We start from the raw sequence: 20,792 nt of genomic DNA, 5'->3' as shown, positions 1-20,792 counted from the left end.
TAAAACCTTCCCATATGTTTAATGGTGTCTAACACATGCTAGGACACCTTGGTGATTCATTTACTGAGTATGAACCCAAAACAATTTTTTTTTTTCTGAACAAAGAGAACAGAGCCCAAGGGAGGATGGATATCATAGTCATTTAAAAAGCCAAATATATAAAATATGGCCAGAATCAAAATATAGGATATTATTCAGAGTTAGTTAATCTAACTAAAATTCAAATCAGCCAGTGATACAAGCACATGTCCTATTATACCCACAGCAAAAACCAAGGGAGCAAAGAAAGGAGAAAGGAAGTAAGGCAAAGAGAAACAGAGAGTAGGAGGGAGGAGGGGACCAGGGAGGGACCCTGATATCTAACTAGCTTACACACCAATCATGAAAAGAGGAATCAAGTTTCACAATATTTGCATAGAGCCATAGAAATTACCAGTGTTTATGTTCTAACCAAATCCATTATTGAACTATCAACACCAGGTTTAACTTACTTTATAGCTCAGTCTTTCCAAATAACACCTTCCTGTAAAAGTATTAGGTCTTTTTGCAATAGTGAGGAATAAAAAAGTTTGAAATAAGAGTAAACAACACCAGAAAGGATGCCACAAATTTTTACATTTGAAGGAGCAACACAGCTCCTAATTATATGAGTATCAAATATCAAGTTCATATTCTCACTATGCCACTATGCCACTTCATTCCAGATTTTTTTTTATCACCCTAGTTTCCTAGACTTGCAAACTTGTGAATGATTTCAACTCTTTCATTCCCTTCTCTTAAATACCCATTTTAAAACTACACTTTTCCCTACTATTATTCACCATAGCTTATCTATTCAAATAAAGATATGGCTATGACCCACATCACTTTGTCCAAATCTGGAAGGCAGCCGTTAAGGGTACCTTGAGAGTCAAACAGAACTGAGTTCAATTTATATACGTATGTGCATGGACACATCACTAAATACCCTTGAGCCTCAAATTCCTCTTAGAAATTAAGCACAAACATTCAACCTAACAGTGTTGTGGAAAAGATTAATTGAGACAATGTAAGGAAGTCACAGAAATGTTCAATAGAGAGGGCAAAATATGAGAAGAATTTTCAGATTCAGAATATTCATTTAAAGATTTATCTGATATTGTAAATCTATTCAAATATTCCTATTTCCTAAGCACTAAAATAAATAAAAACAATTGTATGATCATGTGTTCCATGATCTGGATGCTGATTGCACAGATAAGTGCAGTTGTGAAAAGTCAACAGGCTTTGTTTACTGTCCTCTCTATATATTATACCAATACAAAGCTTTTTTTTTTTTTTTAAAGTGTGCTGAAAACGTTGTATGAATATAAAGTTATAACCGGTCATCAGTGCTCGAGTCAGCATGCCATGTATGTGTATTTGCAATTTACCTGACCAGTCATGTACTTGAATATGTTTTAAATTTTATCACATACTGTTTTCAGACAGATTATTTTTCTTCCTGGGACAAAAGTGTGTTATGCTCTGATGCTACATGAGACAGTGATCAAGGAATGTGACAGGAGAGGGACAGTTGCCCCTCAGGCTTCCACCCTCCTCCCCATATGACATTCTACTGACAAGATATTTCAGGTTGGGGTGATCTTCAGAATAATTGTTCTGAGAGCTTCTAGTGTGCCTGTCAGTGTACCTAACAGCACACAGACAATCAGGTGGGGGTTATTGCAAAGACACAGAGTTATGTGAAGAATCCTGGCCAGGCAGCCTGGACAGTAGTCAGGACTCTCTTCTCCCATTGCTGTTTGTTTGTTTGTTTTTCTCATTATCTGCTTTCCTCTTCTCTCTTCCAACCAACTTTCTCTTCTCAGACTCACAAAGTGACATATGGTCAACTTAACATTCCTGTGTTAGCATATTACAATAAAACTCAAAATGGATGTAAATATTATTTGATCCTAACTCCAAATTTCAAGGCAAAAGCTACATTTGGATTAACTCAACTCTATCCAAGCATCCTTCCCTCATCCAACCAGTTGTAAACAGGATGGGAATTTTGTAATAAAAGTGGCCAATGGAACCAGCCTGGGATGGGGAAGAAGGGGCTGTTCAAAGGGAAAAGGCTGGTTGTCTAGTGTAGGATTTGGTGCTCTCAGAGGGAAAAGGGCAGTTATTTCTTGTGAGTGAGTCTGACACATTAAACATACCTTTTGCTACTATCTCTTCTGGTATTTTTTTTTTCTGCTACTAATTATTCATGTTCCTCTCCATTCCTGATTTTTCACTGCATTCTAAAACGGTTGTAATAATACATATCTCTCTGTAATAACACTACATGTAAATGGTCTCAATTCTTTAATTAGAAGTCAGACTGGCATTGTGGATTAAAAAACAACATCCAACCATATGTTGTTTGCAAAAGACTCATATTACAAGCAAAGAAATCCACTGACCGAGAATGAAAGGATGGAAAGAATATTCCATATAAATGAAGACCAAAAGTAACCAGGTATAGCTGCTTTCATATCTAACAAAGCAAACTTTGAAGGTCTCTTGAAACAAAGAGGGTCACTTCATGATGGTAAAGGGAACAATCTAACAAGATGATATAATGATAATAAATATTTATGCCCTAAATGTTGGTGCATGTAATTACATAAAACAAATACTATTCAATATAAATACTCAGAAACTCCAGTATAATAATATTGAGTCATTTCAACATACTTCTCTCACCAATAGTTACATCATCCAAATACAAAATCACTGAAGACTCTTCAGAACTAAATAAATTTATCTATAGAATATTTCACCCAAAGACAGCTGAATTTTCTTTCTTCTCTGCTGCCTATGGAACCTTCTCCAAAACATACCATATTTTAGGACACAAATCAACTCACAATAAATGTAAAAAAATCAATATAATTCCTTGCATCTTATCAAAGCATAATGGAATGAAATTAGAAATTAACAGCAATAAAAAACATAGAAATTACATACATACACAGAGATTGAATAAAGCAAATTTGAACAAAGAAGGGACAGTGAAGGTAATTAAGGGAGAAATATAAAAATTCTTAGAATCAAATGAGAGTAGAGATATGCCAGAATCTTTGGGAAACAATGAATGTAATTCTAAGAGGAAAGGTCATAGCTATTAGTACCTGTGTTAAAAAAATCAACAAATAAACAACCCAACAATACATCTCAAAGTTATAGAAAAACAAGGAAAAATTATTTCTAAAATCAGTAGAAGGAAGGAAATAATTAAGATAAATGCTAAATTAATGAAATAGAAAATTTTAAAAAATAATGCAAAGAATCAATGAAGCAAAATTTTAATTCTTTGACAAGATAATAAGATTTATAAACTCTTAGCCAAAATAACCATTAGAGAGAGAAAACCCAAATCAAGAAAAGAGATGAAAAAGGAGATATCACCCCAGATATGCCTGAAATCCTAAGATCTCATTAGGGACTACTTTGATAACTTCTATGCCAATAAAATGAAAGACATAGAAAAAAAAAGGATAGATTTCTGAACACATATGGCCTACAAAATTGAATCAGGAGGATATAGAAAAACTAAACAGATCAATAATAAGCAATGAGATAGAAGCAATAATAAAAAGCCTTATAACAGTGAAAATTCTGGGACTGCAATGATTCCCCAATGAATTCTACCAGACCTTTAAAGAAGAACTAATGCCAATGCCCCTCAAATTATTGCATGAAATAGAAAGGGGGACACTACCAAATTCATTCTAGGTGCATTTTTGAATAATAGTATGTTGTTTGCCATAAAAACATTTGGGGTATGATTTCATTTTGGCAGAAGCCCTAATTATTTATCATGTAAGAACTAACCTTTCTGTGAACAACTAAGTCATTCCCCACATTCCCATACTTCCATATTCTTTATAAGTCAAGCTGTTTTACAGTAGATGTATGTAATTATTTTCTCATTCACTGATACAAGCATAGAACTTTTACAATGTTCTTTCAATCTCTTTCATCTTGGTGAATGTTGCTATCATGCAACAATTGTTGGCTAAAATTCTAGAATTCACTCTCCATTTGTTTACCTCACATCCCAATAATCTACAATTCACAACATAAATTTGACCATTTTTTCCTCATCTTTACTAGCCCTTGGTTTTAGTCCCCATCATCTCCTGTTCATAATGCTGCAAAACCTTCTAATTGGTCAACTTAACATCCATTAACTAAAGTCCATTCCCCTTGTATCATTCAGAGTTATTATTTAAATCACAAATCTGCCAAACATGGTGGCACACACCTATAATCCCAGTGGGTCAGGAGGACAAGACAGAAAGATTGCAAGTTTGAAGTTAGTCCCAATAACTCCCTGCCAAAAATCATAAATCAACTGGACCATTTCCGTGCTTTTACCACCAATAGCATACCATCAAAAATAGAGCAGGCATGGTGGTGCACACCTGTAATCCCAGCAGCTTGGGAGGTGGAGGCAGGACGATCCTGAGTTCAAATCCAGCCTCAGCAAAAGCGATACACTAAGCAACTCAGTGAGACCCTGTCTCTAAATAAAGTACAAAATAGGGATGGGGATGTGGCTCAGTGATCTATTGCCACTGAGTTCAATCCCCAGCCTCCCCACCCCTGAAAATAAAAATAGAATAAAATCAGAATTTCTTAACATATCTTGGATTATCTTCCACATTCAGGTTTCTTTCTGCCATTTCAATCTCACTGCAAACAATTTTCACTTTCCTTTTCTGTGCTTGAGTCACACTGGCTTTTGTTTTTGTGAGTTTGTTTGTTTCTTGAGTTTTATGTTTTGTTTTGCTTTGCTTTTTTTTCTGACCCTCAGAGAGATCAAAGTTCATCCTTGTCTCAAGGTACTTGTTTCTGTGCCTGCAATCACCTTTGATTACATCTTTTTTAACTTGCTTGCTTATTTCTTTCTGCTCTTTACTGAAGTGTCACCTCTCTAGAATGATGTTCCCTGACCACTCTAAAATAGTGCCTACCACTACCTCCAAGCCACCCTCAATTCTTTTACCATGATTTATTGTCACTGACACAATTATTTGAAAGTATACGTTATTTTGTCCATGTTTGATGCTCCGTATCTAACTCCATAAAGTAGGAATTTTGTGTAGTTCTCTCATATTTCCAGTCACTAAAAGAGTACCTGAGGACAGTAAATGCTCAATAAATATTTACTGAGCAAGTAAATGAAAATAATCAAAGCACTACAAGATAGCTACCATCTAGCTTATCTTTCTAGATGATGACACATAGATTGAATCTCTACTATCCCATTCCTATTCACTTTAAAGAGAGAGAGAGAGAGAATTTATATATATATATATATATAGATTTTTGTTGGACACGACATCTTTGTTTGTATGTGGTGCTGAGGATCGAACCCGGGCTGTACGCATGCCAGGCGAGCGTGCTGCCGCTTGAGCCACATCCCCAGCCCTTCCTATTCACTTTATATAAAGCAAAGTGTTATAACTTGTTCCCACTCGTGAAATTATTTTTCTGCTCTTGTATTATCATTTCATTCTTTTCCTGTAAGTCAAAACTCACCTTCTTCAGTATGTTTGTGCTGGTTGCCTCCATTCATTTAGATCAGCTCTTGACTCTTTTGATTATCACGGTGAGCATTCTTTAATTTGGGATCCCTCAGGCAGCTAACAGAGAAAACTCTATTCCCATTCAGTAAATGAGACATGCATGTTTTCAGCATCAGATTTTCCACCTCTCAGAGTTGCACCAATTAAGAAAAAAAAACCGTAAGCAAAAATGCTCCAGATAGGAGTGTTCCACATAGAACAGAGGAACCTATTCCAGGTCTGCAAAGATAAATGGATTAATCTTCTGCCAATTCCTATATTTTTAAATGTTATTTTACCTACTCACAAAGCTCCTATTTAGAAACTAGGCTATCACATTTAAGGCAAGCAGTCTTTGAGAAAAGCTTTAGAAAAATCAAATTTTCTCTAGTTACTGCAACTAAGGGTTAATTTTTTTTAATTAAAATAATATCTCTAAGAATTTCACAGGTAGAAAGCAAGGCAATTTTAAACTTGTGAGAAATGGCTGACATTTATAAAACAGTTTATTGTCAACTACAAAGCTATAGATAGCTCTAAAAAATGGGACAGTTGGGAACTCAAAGTAATCAGTGATACATCTCACATTTTTCCAAATCACACAGTTATAAGGCTATATCTAGGCTGGTTGTTGAAAGCACAGAAGCAGAAAGCTTAAAGATTGAAAAAGTTTGGTAGAAGTATGTTGCAGGTATGATTATGCTCCCTCTGCAACATATCTCACAATCTACCCCTCACTCCCCACTCCATCCCAGTTCTTGCCCCGTGTATTTTACGGTATTTATCCAACATAACCTTGCAACTTCTGATTTGCGGGCCTTCAATAGTATTTGCAGAAGTTTTTAAAGTGAATTAAAAGGCGATTTCCCCTTTGGATCTGAGTTCATTCTATTAGCCTTTGAAGGCAGATTCTTAAGCCTTCTTGCGTATTATTTCTTGAAATGAATTCCTGTAGTCCCAAGTCAAACAGTCCAGGTCACTCTGGACATTCTGGAAGGGTCATCTTGCCCTAACACAATGTCACAATTTTCCAAAGACTTGTAGCAATAACTGTGGAAATCTCCTCTGACATCTCTTGCTGCTGCTTCTACCTCCAGTCCTTGCCTCGCCACCATTAATATCTTGCTCTGCCTCTGTACCCCAGATGTCCTCATCCCTCTCACTTTCCCACCAATGGTACAGCTTTTCTTCTCTCTGTTTTGGCTACAGTTCTCTTCGGGATGTCTTGATTTTAAAGGCAAGAGTTTGGAGCCCAGAGAAACTTGTACATATGGTCTATAGTAATAAATGATTTTTTAAAAAATAGAAGTAAGTAGCTGGGCACAATGGCCTACACCTGTAATCCCAGCACCTCGGGAGGCTGAGGCAAGAGGATCACAAGTTCAAGGCCAGCCTCTGCAATTTAGCAAGGCCCTAAGCAACTTGGCAAGATCCTGTCTCAGAATAAAAATAAAAAGGGCTGGGCATGTGGCTCAGGGGTTAAGCACGCCTGGGTTCAATCCCCAGGAACAATAAATACATAAACACAGACATATGTACAAACAGTACAAGGGAGTAATTGAGGAGAACTATTAAATGTTTCTTCTATCACATCACATAGATTTTTGGTTAGAATAGTGTTAGCATTGTGATATGGCCGTGAAGAGTTGCAAACAGAAGCACTGAACCCTTTAAAATTATAAAAAAATGATATGATATTTGAACATCAAAGAAAAGCAGGAAATGAATATGATATAAGGAATCAGGAAAAGATAAAATAGCAAAAGATCTGTGGGTAAAAAAATGTTTTTAGTCTCTAACTCTTCCCCTAAGAAACAAACAGATTTCACTTCTTAGAGAATGGATGGATATTGAGCTGGATATTGAAGAACTGAAAGGGCAAAGGGGATCTCTAAACTATTGTAAAAGTGGCAGTGTCAGGAAACAGCCCCCCTCGTGCTGGGGAAACCAAACAAAGAGGTTGAAAATATTAAAACCGACAAGACTGAAGGAGATGTTCTGTGGAGCGATGATGAGGACTCGCTCTGTGGTGCTGGTGTCACTGAGCTCAGAAGAATCGTGTGCCTGGAATGCAGATCTCTGAGGACATGCCCCTCCTCCCAGCCACTGGAGCCCTGTTACTGAGGAGGGGCAGTGACGTTGTCCTGATGAGCCTTGGAGAAAAACACAAACTAAAATCAACATCAGCCACAGAAGGACCCGCCCCTGCAAGGTGAAGGAGTGGTTTAGAGTCACATGGGAATAACTAGCAGAAAAACAGACTCCAAAAGCAAACAGAAAGGAGAAATTCCTTTCATCCCTGCCCCCCAGCCTCCCTCCCTTTCTCCCTCATGCCCTCTTATGACAAATCAAACAGGGAGTCAGCAGGTAAGGAAAATGTGACTTGGGTTTCGAATCTCAGCATCATAACGTAGACGATAAAGGGGTGACTTTAGTCAGGCACAATGGTGCCCATCTATCATCTCAGCAACTCCAGAGACTGAAGCAGAAGGACCTCAAGTTCAAAGTCAGCCTGAGGAACTTAGTGAGAACCTATCTCAAAAGGAAAAAAAAAAAAAAAAGCCTGGGGATGTGGCTCAGTGTAGAGTGTACCTGGGTTCAATCCTCAGTATGGGAAAAAGAACAAAAACAAAAAACATGAGTTTAAAAGTGAGAGACAATAGCTTAACAAATTCTACAGGAAGTTATTAAAATACAAAAATAAATTGTCAAAGTTCTTATTTTTATTAAAAGAGTTTTCTAAAATGTTCATTGTCTACTAAAGTACATGAGATGGTTCTATAGGTCAATGAAAATCAAAGTAAGAGAAGCAACACTAATATAAATTACCATTTGCATTTAGTACTAAGTATTAGTACTAAGTATTTAGTACTAAGTGCTTGGTAACATTTATACATTTAAGAAGCATTAGTATTATTGGGCTTTATATGATTTAACAGGTTAAAGCTATCTCCCATTCTGACTTCTTATTCCTTGTCAGGGGAGCTCTTATAGAAAGATAGAAAATGCCAGAACTCCATAGAGGCACTGTCTTGCCTCTGGGGCACGGGCAACTACTGATGCTGCCTGGTGAATTCTGAGGGGTAGACTCTTTATGAATTTGGGAGAAAACTTACCATGAGAACCCAGGGAGAGAGACTATTCAGCACATGATGCTGGAAATTTATTTCACTATCTCATAATTACAAGGAGCAATATAACTCATGTTGAAGAAGGCAGAGAAAAAAGGAAAACGACACCCCTGAAATTTTCCTCCCATTTGATATCTTGTAGAAGATAATACTATTCCCTCAATATTTCAGTGACCTTAGTTGTATATCCTATTACTTGAAACAATAAGATACTGAACTCCTTCTGGATAAACTTTTGAGTATATCCTAATAATGATTCTGTGGTATAATTTTCCATTCATGGGAGCATAGCAAAAAGGGCATACTCCTAGATAAAAAGATTCTCGTCCCACAAATTTCCAAAAATTCAATTTCACTGAATCTCTAGCACTAGAACATTGCTAAATCAGGATTAAGTATGATGTGAAGGGACAATAAGGTTTAAGGATATTAAAACTAAGCTTGCTTCTGACACTTGTTCTTTGTTTCTGTGACTATCATTCCTGCTTTGTCTGCTTACTGTCAATAAAAAGGTTCTGAAAGTTCGGTCAAGCAATGAGAGGCTAAAACAAAAAATGTAAGATTTTTTTCATTTCTTTGTTTTAAATCTGTCAGTTCCTATGTTATTTGCATCTTTTTTCCTGGGGAAATTTGATTTCTTATTACTCAAATTTGAACACTAGTTTCTAGAGAATAGATTTTAATTAATGCAAGGCTCAAAGCATTGAATCACTATAATGAAAATTTTATCAGTAAAACATAAACATTGTCATATATTTTTACTAAGAATTTGAGAGATCATAGTTAGCAGAAAATAAATAACAAAATTCCTATTCATATTCTAGTATTTTAGTTTATAAACATAGTAGATTAGTGCTCAATAAAGGCATAGATATTTTGTCAGACAGAAAGTTTAGATCAGAAGTATGATCTACGTTCTAAATTATAGGTCAATATTGGGAAATTAGAGAGCTAAGAAAAATTCAGGGGTTGGAAAGAAGAGTATCTTTCTCCTTAAATGTTTCTGAACATAATTGTTAGCAATTATAATAATGATATCAGAAGTTCATCCAATTCTATCTATGTGGCCTCTTTTGTTTCCCAAAAGAGTCACAATGAATTCTAGACCACATATCTAGGAATTTTCCAATTATTGTGCACAAAATATTATGTTGCTGGTTACATTCTAAATACCTTTTGTTGTTTCAGGGCTTTGTAAATGTCGGATGATGTCAACAGGTCTGTTCGACCATTCCTCATCCTCTGGGCTGTGCCAGACTCTGTTCTGGGCCCTGGGATACAGAAATCAAGAAGCTCACAAATACAGTGGGCAGGCAGACACACAGACACAAGGCTCTAAGAGGGTATCAGTGCACCAAGGGACCTAAAAGTACCAGAAAGAAGAAAGCTATTCTATATGTCTAGAGAGAAACTAATTCAGAAAAATCTTGCCAGAGGAAGTTGTAACTGAATTGAGGTTTTAAAGAAAAATTGTCACACAGTCAGTATGAAAGAAAACAAATTACTGGAATAGGAATTTATGGATTTATGGAATCTAATGGAGTAAAAGTGGTATTACTAGAAAACAAAGCACATATGGGGAGGCCTGGGGCTTGAGGAAGAGGGAGAAGGAGGCTTGTCCTGAGGGGCTTAGGTGACTTGCTAAAAAGGTCATGTGATTCTGTTAAGGAGGAGATCTAGAGGAAACTTTTGTTGGCAGACCATCACCCTGTGAGCTGCATAGGATCGAAAATTAGTGAGGCAAAGTAAGAGGGTATTAAAATATCTAGTCAAGAATTTCCATATGCTACTGAGAAGAAAGTATATTCACTTGTTGAAGGATGGAATATTCTATATATGTCAGTTAAGTCTAAGTTATTGACTGATTATTGAGTTCCGTAGTTTCTTTGTTCAGTTTTTGTATGGGAGATCTAGCCAGTGGTGAAAGAGGTGTGTTAAAGTCATTCAGAAGTATTGAGTTGTGGTCTATTTGACTCTTGAACTTGAGAAGAGTTTGTTTGATGAAAGTAGACACTCCACTATTTGGGGCATATATATTTCTTATTGTTATGTCTTGTTGATGAATGTTTCCCATAACCAGTATGAAATATCCTTCTTTATCCCTTTTGATTAACTTTGGCTTGAAGTCTACTTTATTTCACATGAGAATGGAAACCACTGCTTGCTTCCGCAGTCCATGGGAGTGATATGATATTTCTCAACCTTTCACCTTTAGTCTATGGTTGTCTTTTCCTATGAGATGAATCTCTTGGTGGCAGCATATTGATGGGTCTTTTTTTAAATCCAATCTGCAAGTCTATGTCTTTTGACTAGAGAGTTTAGGCCATTAACATTCAGGGTTATTATTGAGACATGATTTGTATTCCCAACCATTTTTGTTTATTTTTGGTTATTAACTTGTCTTGGTTTCTCCTCTCATTAGTTTTTCATTTAGTTTAATACCTCTCTTTGCTGATTTTCATTGTTGTTTTTAAATTCCTCTTCATGGAATATTTTGCTGAGGATGTTCTCTAGTGCAGGCTTTCTAGTTGTAAATTATTTTATCTTTTGTTTATCATGGAAGGTTTTTATTTCACCATCAAATCTAAAGCTTAATTTTGCTGGATATAAGATTCTTGATTGGCATCCATTTTCTTTCAGAGGCTGGATCTCCTGGCTTTGAGGGTTCTGAGTTGAAAAATCTGCTGAGATATGAATTGGTCTCTCCCTATATGTGATCTGATTCCTCTCTCTTGTAGCCTTTAAGATTCTATCATTATTCTGTATTATTCTGTATGCTAGGCATTTTCATTATAATGTGCCTTGGTGTAGATCTGTTGTAATTTTGTACATTTAGTGTCCTGGAAGCCTCTTGTATTTGATTTTCCAATATTCTTCATGTTTGGAAATTTTTCTGATATTACCTCATTGAAGAGATTGTGCCTTCCTTTGGTTTGAAACTCTGTGTCTTCCTCTATAACTGACATATATAGAATATTTCATCCTTTAACAAGCAAATACACATTCTTCTCAACAGCACATGGATCCTTCTCTAAAAATAGATCATATATTATGCTACAAAGCAACCCCCAGCAAATATTAAAAAAAGGAGAGATACTACCCTACATTCTATCAGAACATAATGGGATGAAATTAAAAATCAATGATAAAATAAAAAATGAAAGCTACTCCAACACCTGGAGACTAAATAATATGCTACTGAATGAACAATGGATTGCAAAAGACATCAAGGGGGAGATTAAAAAATTCTTAGAGGTGAATGAGAATACAGATACAATATATACAAATCTCTGAGACACTATGAAGGCAGTAGTAAGAGCAAAGTTCATTGCTTGGAATTTAAAAAGAAGAAAAAGTTAACAAATGAATGACTTACTATTCATCTCAAAGCCCTAATAAAACAAGAAGAAATCAACACCAAAAGCAGTATAAGACAGAGCTGAAATCAATGAAGTTGAAACAAAAGAAACAATTGAAAAAATTGACAAAACAAAAAGTTGGTTCTTTGAAAAAATAAATAAAATTGACAGACTCTTAGCCATGCTAATGAAGAGAAAGAGAGAGAAAATTACTAACATATGAAATGAAAAAGGAAATATCACAACAGACACTATAAAAATACAAAAGACACCTAGAAATTATTTTGAAAACCTATATTATGATAAATAGAAAATATCAAAGTCATCAACAAATTTCTAGAGGCATATGATTTGCCCAAATTGAATCAGGATGATATACACAATTTAAAAAGATCAATTACAAGTGATGAAATGGAAGATGCCATCAGAAGCCTACCAACCAAGAAAAGCCCAGGACTGAATGGATACACAGCTCAGTTCTACAAGACCTTTAAAGAAGAACTAATACCAATTCTCTTCAATTTATTTCAGGAAATAGAAAAAGAGGGAGCACTTCCAAACTCATTCTATTTGGCCAATATCACCCTGATTCCAAAACCAGGAAAAGACACATCAAAGAAAGAAAATTTCATACCAATATCTCTAACAAACATAGATGCAAAAATTCTCAATAAAATTCTGGCAAATCGAATACAAAGACATATCAAAAAGATTGTGCACCATGATCAAATGGGATTCATCCCAAGGATGCAAGGTTGGTTCAACATATGGAAATCAATTAAGGTAATTCATCACATCAATAAACTTAAAGATAAGAACTATATGATCATCTCAATAGATGCAGAAAAAGCATTTGACAAATTATATCACCCTTCATGTTCAAAACACTAGAAAAACTAGGGATAACAGGAACATATCTCAACATTTGCCACAGTCCGGTTGCAGCAAAATAACCGGGGGGTGACGAACAACTTGTGTACATTGATACAGCAGGAGTGGGAGCCGTTTATTGTAGGACAGGAGGGGTATATTTACATTCCACACAGCTTATCTTAATTAACATAAACTAGATACAGCAGTCAACCAATAAGGAATCTCCACACTTAATGGCTCACTGGCGTTACTTCACAAACTACTCCCTCTGGCAAAATGCCAGGCGCCATCTTGACTCGTTTACAGACATTAACAAACATTGTAAAAGCTATCTATGCTAAGTCCCAGGCCAATATCATTCTAAATGGAGAAAAATTGAAAACATTCCCTCTAAAAACTGGAACAAGACAGGGATGCCCTCTTTCACCACTTCTATTTAACATAGTTCTTGAAACACTGGCCAGAGCAATTAGACAGAAGAAAGAAATCAAAGGGATACAGATAGGAAAAGAAGAACTCAAATTAGCACTATTTGCAGAAAATATGATTTTAAACCTAGAAGACCAAAAAAAAATTCCACCAGAAAACTTCTAGAACTAGTAAATGAATTCAGCAAAGGATACAAAATCAAAATTCATAAATCAAAGGCATTTCTGTATATCAGTAACAAATCCTTTGAAAAGGAAATGAGGAAAACTACCCCATTAACTATAGCCTCAAAAAAATAAAATACTTGAGAATCAACTTAACAAAAGAGGTGAAAGACAAAACTACAACAAAAACTACAGAACACTAAAGAAAGAAATTAAAGTAGACCTTAGAAGATGGAAAGATCTACCTTGTTCTTAGATAGGCAGAATTAATATTGTCAAAATGACCATACTACCAAAAGCACTATACAGATTTAATATAATTCCAATCAAAATCAATCAACAAACATATGAGAGAATGTTCAACATCTCTAGCAACTAGAGAAATGCAAATCAAAACTATTCTAAGATTTCATCTCACTCCAGTCAGAATGACAGCTATCAAGAATACAAACAACAATAAGTTTTGGTGAGGATGTGAGTAAAAAGGCACACTCTACATTGCTGATGGGATTGCAAATTGGTACAGGTGATATGGAAAGCAGTATGGAGAATCCTTGGAAGACTGGAAATGGAACCTCCATTTGACCCAGTTATCCCACTCCTTGGTCTATACCCAAAGGACTTAAAAACAGCATACTACAGGGATATAGCCACATCAGTATTTATAGCAATACACTTCACAATAGCTAAACTGTGAAACCAACTTAGATGCCCTTCAGTAGATGAATGGATAAAGAAAAAATGTGGCATAAACACAATGAAATTTTACTCGGCAATAAAAGAGAATAAAATCATGGCATTTGCAGGTAAATGGATGGAATTGGAGAATATAATGTTAAATGAAGTTAGCCAATCCCCAAAAAAACCAAGTACTGAATGTTTTCTCTGATTTAAGGATGCTGATTCATAATGTGGTGGTGGTGGAGCATGAGAAGATTAGATGAACTCTAGATAAGGCCAAAGGGAAAAAGGGAGGAAGGGGAATGGAGGGGACATGGGAGTAGGAAAGACAGTGGAATGAGATGGACATCATCACCCTAAGTGCATGTATGAAGACACTAATGGTGTGATTCTACTTTGTGTATTACCAGAAATATGAGAAAATGTGTGCTTTGTGTGTAATATTAATTGTAATGCAGTCTGCTGTCATATATAACAAATTAAAATTTAAAAAAAAAAGAATCTCACTTACCTTTATTGGAACAGAAGCTGTGAGATTGAGATGAGTATCTTTACTTTTACAAAAACCCATTAACATGTCATCAACGTGCAGTTACTGAATGGATATGACCTGATTCTTGATTGATGTCCTTGGATTATGGTCTTCAGAAGTTCTTTCTTATCTATCCTGCCAGGTTTTAGTTGATTAGGGAATGAAAGTCATAGAATTATCAACTTTGGAGAAAGACAGTTGGGTCACCCAAGTGAGGATAAGACATACTGTATAGTTAATGGCAGCATGAAAGAAGAGGAAATAACATAAGCACTCATTGAGGTCAGGAAAGGCATGCGTTGTTTCTATGTCCATTCATCTATATGATTATTAGCAATAAAATAAAGGGGAAAGGTAGAAAATCAAGCTATAAGAAAATAATATTTTAAGGGTACACATTTAATTACATCTTTTAAAGCTGCTAAGCACAAGTACATAGCCCAGGAAAGAGGATTTTATCACAATACCATTTTCCCCCCAGTCTGAGTGTTGAACCCAGGGCCTCCTAGATATTAAGCAAGCACTCTACCACTGAGCTATACCCTATAATACCTTTTTTAAAAAATAAACCTCACCCTAATTGATAATTGTGCCTATTTTTTCCTTTGACTCTGTACTGCACAAAAAACATAGCCTGTAATTCTGATATTGAATTGTCTGAAAAACTGAACTCCTATGCAAAGAATTTTGCCATCCACAATGGGCTCTCCAAGAGGACAGTTTCTTCTTTGCACATATACAGTTTGTGTGGGATAGCATCTACCTACCTACTTCCAGTCACAAGGAAAAGGCTCCTAGCTGGCAAGATTCCTTTGACAATGATTCTCTTTTAAGAAAGAGTTACTGTTGTTTGAAGGGGATCAGTGATTCTTTCTCTTTATGTGTATTTTTTTCCTAGGATGGTAAATGGGAAAAAAGATTAACCTCTGGTTAATTATTTCTATATTGTTTTTTATTGATTATATATTGGAGGATGAGGATGGGGCCATGATACTTATTTCCTAACTCTCTGGCAATAGTTACTTGCCAAAAAATATGAAAAATTTCCTGTCTTGAGGACATAAGCCCTATTGTGTATTACATGGAATGATGTAAATCTGGTGTTTTCAATGTCTTTGACTCATAAAGAAATTAATTTTTATTTTGGGAATGGCTAATTCAGGAATGGTGTTGAAAACAATCAATAGTTCTCTGAAATAATCAGGTAGAATATATCGTATTTCTGGGTCAGAATGAGAACTCTCAAGAAATATAATATTCTGTTGTTAATGAAAGTTGAGTTTTATTATGATTAAATAATAGCCTCACACTTCTTAGGTATGGTAGTAATATGCAAAATGGAGGTGTTAGCATTTCTAGGTTAAGGATGAGTTTACTTATTGATGCTTTACTTTCTTTTCTCACAATTTTTATTGTGTATAATGAAAACACACAAAAATAATTTCACAGTTTCAACGGTGGGCACAAGAAGTATTTGTCGACAAGCTTCCAAACTGTAAAAGGGATCACCATGGAGTAAAGTGAAGATAGACACTAAGACAAGATAGAGAAAAAAGCAGGAGTTGACTAGGGCGCCCTCACCAGACTGAGACCTGTTATGACATGTAGCTAGCATATCATCTGACTTTATGGGAATTATTTTTTCAGAGAGTCAATTCCGACTTCTTTATTTTCCCAGTAACTAAGCTCGAACTTCAAGTCTCACAAATGTGAAAAAGTAGACTAAGAAAAAGCTTGAAATGTGAAAAGCAGTTGGATCTTTGGAAGTATTACCTTGAAGAACTGTTGACCCTCATGTGATGTTCTCCTCAAGAGAAGATAGCAGATCACTCCAAGTAACTATTCAGAAATAAATTCCTCATACTCAAGTGGTCAAACCTTGACTGAGAAAATTGCTAGAGAATAGAAATGTGACTAGAGTAGCTTTATAGGACCTTCAGCATAGAATTAAGAGGTAGATGGTTATAATTAGTCACAAAAGGAAATCTACTTGTCTCATCTGTTGATAGACACTGGAGTTGGATCATCCCCTTTTTAAATAACTTTAAGCAAAGAAGAAAAGCAATAATGAACACACTAAAATATTGCAAAATGCAAAAGCAGAGAGAATGTCTTCAAGACATACAAGTTACTGCATACTTTTAGGAAAACATTAAAATGGTATGAAGAGAGGTCTTTTAAAAGCATATACTTTGTTTATTCAAAAGTTTCATGTACTTTGACACTGAAGCCAGTTTGATGTTGAAAAAGTTATCAACAAATAACAAAATTGAAATAAAAGTGAAGCTTTGTATAGGTATTTGCATAAATGATGAGGATGTTTGACAATAACATAAGGTTACAAGAATCAAATAAAATATTAAAATTTGAATTAAAAACAGTAAAGTGCAAGAATTGAAGTCATACATAATTGAGTGATTTCATGGCCCATTTCTTAAACAAATTCTGAAAGGAGTTACTCTCCATCTGAAGTCCAACCCACATCTTTCTCACTGTGATAAATTCTGAAGGTAAATGCATGCACTTGTTTTTTGATTTTATGTTTTTCATTTCCTAAGAGATTTAAGTTCCAGATTTCAAGAAATTTTCTCCTCTGAGATTCCATGGCACTTTGTACCATTCAGCTTCTAGCACTCATCCTATTATATTATGATTAATTGTCCATAGTTCTCTCTTAGGATAGTTGGGGTTGTTGCCAGACAGGAATGATGACTTATTCATCTGTATCTGTCATCCTTTCCCCTATCATCCACACCCTCAATATGCCTCTTTTTATTTGTACTTGGAACAGGAACAATTTATCATTCATTGACTGAAACCCCTTGTTATTTATAAATACATTTTTAGGGTCCTTGCATTTTGTGTGCTGAAAATATTTTTGTGCTAGACTTAAATGCATAGTTTTGTTTTGTTTATCTTCTTGTTTGGGGAAGACTGGGAATTGAACCTAGGGGCACTCTGCCAGTAAACTATATCCCCAGGACTTTATTTATTTATTTATTTATTTATTATGAATTTTTTAGCTGTAAATGGACATAATATCTTTATTTTATTTATTTATTTTTATGTGGTGCTGAGTATTGAACCCAGTGACTCACACATACCAGATGAGTGCTCTACCACTAAACTACAACTCCAGCCCTCAAGCCTTTTTATATTGAGGCAGGATCTTGCTAAGTTGCTGAGACTAGCCTCAAGCTTGTGATCATCCTGCCTCAGCCTCCTGAGCTGCTAGAATTACAATTAGTTTTTAAAACAAAATTTTTAAATATAATACCAATCCAAGGGCACTTTTCATGGAATACAATTGCTTCTAAAAGTCTAAGCGAGACATGGCATATTCCCCCACATTTTGGAAAAGGCATCTAATTTCATAGAACTTGACATGGTAAATACAAGGAGAAGCCCACATTGAAAAACATGATTTTTCACTTTGCATTCTAGTCTTGGTTTCTACTTCTCAAAATTTAACCTCAAAACACTTACATGTCTATGATTAATATGTTGAACATGCTATCAGTTCTGACCATCTGTGCAATTTACCCTTTGAAATGTCTCCTTGAATATAGGAAATGATCCAGAGCCATGCTAGCTAACTTTTAAATCATCCTCCTAACTTTGTCAGTGAAATTGTTTTACAGAAACTTAGCCATACACAAGGTTTAATGGCTCTGGATTTTGTAGAATTCTAGAAATACTATCTTATTGTAATTTGAATATCCCTGAGGAGGAGACTTTTTACCTGTTTACAACATTCAGACCTTCTGTTTACTCACAGAATGGGCCGTTTGGCATAGGAGCTAAATGGTCTGCTCTATTGAAAATAACTGAAGGTTAGAGTAGATAGAGTCCTGGAGGAATATTTAGTGGGAACCCATGTGACAAAGACCTAACAATAACAATCTCAGTAACAACTAATCTTAGCTGTTGCTACTATGAGTTATTAGCTACTCATGTGGCACAAACCTTAGCTAAAAGCTTTATAGGCATCATTTCACAGAATTGTCACACCTACCTGCCACTAGATCCATTTTAGAAGTTGATTTCACATATGAGGAAATTGAGACAGATTTAGTACATTTTCCAAGACAGAAAAAATTTAGAATTTTTTTTCATTCTTTTTGAGAGAATCAGGCTTTGAACACAGAATAAAAGATATCTTCATAGTTTATGCTATTAATCCTTCTGTTATTTTCTTCCCACTACCATACCCTTCTATAGACTGTTGGGGCAAAAGCCATAGACACAGATGAGCAGACAGAGGCCTAAGCATGGCAGGAATTCAGGGGCCAAGACTGAAACCAGACACGTAGGATCCATCTAAAATATCATGCAATGTGGAAAAGTCACACGTTTTTCTAAAGACAGGTGCATCACCACAGCAGGTGTGCCTATTTATATTTTCCTTTGCTTTTTTTATTCTTGGATTCGGTTCTAGGAAACTACATATTTGACACAACAAGAGAGAATCACTTTACTTGCTGTAATTAAAAAATTAAATCTGTCTCAAATAAATTAAGAATATGAGCAAATGCAAATTCTATTTTTTAGGGCAGGAGTAGGTAGGAATACTAATAGCTCCACAGGTATAACTCTTTCAGGTGCACTTAGCTCTGTAGTTTGCTCAATATCTAAAATGATGGAAAAATCAAAAGCTGAAATCTCTGATATGAGTTAGTAATAAAAGATGGTGTAGAAGAGGTATTCACATATTTGTAACCAAATTCAACTTCCATTAAATAATTGCATTTCCTCACAAGTAGTTGCCCATCAATGCCTATTTTGTAGGATCATAAAATACAGTACAGTCCCTGTAAGTGACTTTTTAGGTTGTTGTTACCTGGCACAGGTGGCTCTAGAGCCTGCTGTTGACTGTAGCTCTATGTGCTTTCAAATGCAAGTCCCTACCAGTTCCTCCTCCAACATTTTATAAAATCTTTTTTAAGACTAACTACAAATAGACTAAGAACACACAGAATTCAGGACTTTCTTCATTTGTTCACTCAATTCTTTTTTTTTTTTTTTTAAGAGAGAGGAACAGAGAGAGAGAGAGAGAGAGAATTTTTTAATATTTATTTTTTAGTTTTCGGCGGACACAACATCTTTGTTTGTATGTGGTGCTGAGGATCAAACCGGGCCGCACGCATGCCAGGCGAGCCCGCTACCGCTTGAGCCACATCCCCAGCCCCACAACTTAATTCTTAACTACTGAGAATGTTGAGATAGGCTAAAAGGAATTAGTATGATTTTTTATGATAGGTTCAGTCAACATAGTAGATATATATTCATTTGGTACTGAAGAGTGTATTAAAAAAATCATTAACTTTGCATATAAATAAATCTTATTTTTCATTAAAAAACATAAAAACAATTATGTTCACATAGAATTTCTATGAAATGAAAATATTGAGATGCCTCAAATTTGACTTTAAAATTACATTTTTACCTTATTATTGACTCAGAAATTTTAACTCTGAACCTCTTCATATGAGTTCTAACAGATTAGATTGTTTTACAATGTCATTTAACTGGAATTGGCAACACTACACAATGTAAAGAATAGTGCAGTTTTCACTCAGCAGAATGACTAAACTCTTTGTATTTTTGACCCTTTGTGTTCCCAAGAGATGAGTAGACAAACATAACAAAGCTTAAACACAAGCCTCAAAAGAATCCAACTATTTCTAAGAAATGTAACTTAATTACATCAAAAACAAAATTTTAAAATTCCATATCCAGCTCCCAACCAGATAAAATTCACACTGTTTATTCTCCAGTCAAAAATTAGAAGGCATGCAAAGAGGCAGGAAAAAAGTCAATCAATCAGATAGAAACAGACATAAAAGTGACACATACAAAAAACAATAGCAGAACTCTATTCTACATATTCAAGAAGGTGGAGGAAAAGTTGAGCATGTTGAGCAGATTTATAGAAGATGTGTTTTTTAAAAGACTGAAGTCAAACATCTAAAGATGAAAATTATAATACAACTATAATTTCCAAGATGAAAAATATACTGGGCAGAAGTAACGGCAAG

The 20,792-nt window shown here is 35.3% G+C and overlaps 1 protein-coding gene across 1 annotated transcript in view; it reads left to right on the top strand.

Annotated features, from left to right (window-relative positions):
- Positions 1 to 20,792, top strand: part of Camk4 (calcium/calmodulin dependent protein kinase IV) — a 219,717-nt gene that overhangs the window by 161,766 nt on the left and 37,159 nt on the right. The window lies entirely within an intron of this gene.

Source organism: Callospermophilus lateralis, chromosome 5 (assembly GCF_048772815.1).
Source record: "Callospermophilus lateralis isolate mCalLat2 chromosome 5, mCalLat2.hap1, whole genome shotgun sequence".
Taxonomy (NCBI): Eukaryota; Metazoa; Chordata; class Mammalia; order Rodentia; family Sciuridae; genus Callospermophilus; species Callospermophilus lateralis.
The sequence above is the reverse complement of the archived record's forward strand: the minus strand, read 5'-3'. Positions and strand labels throughout refer to the sequence as shown.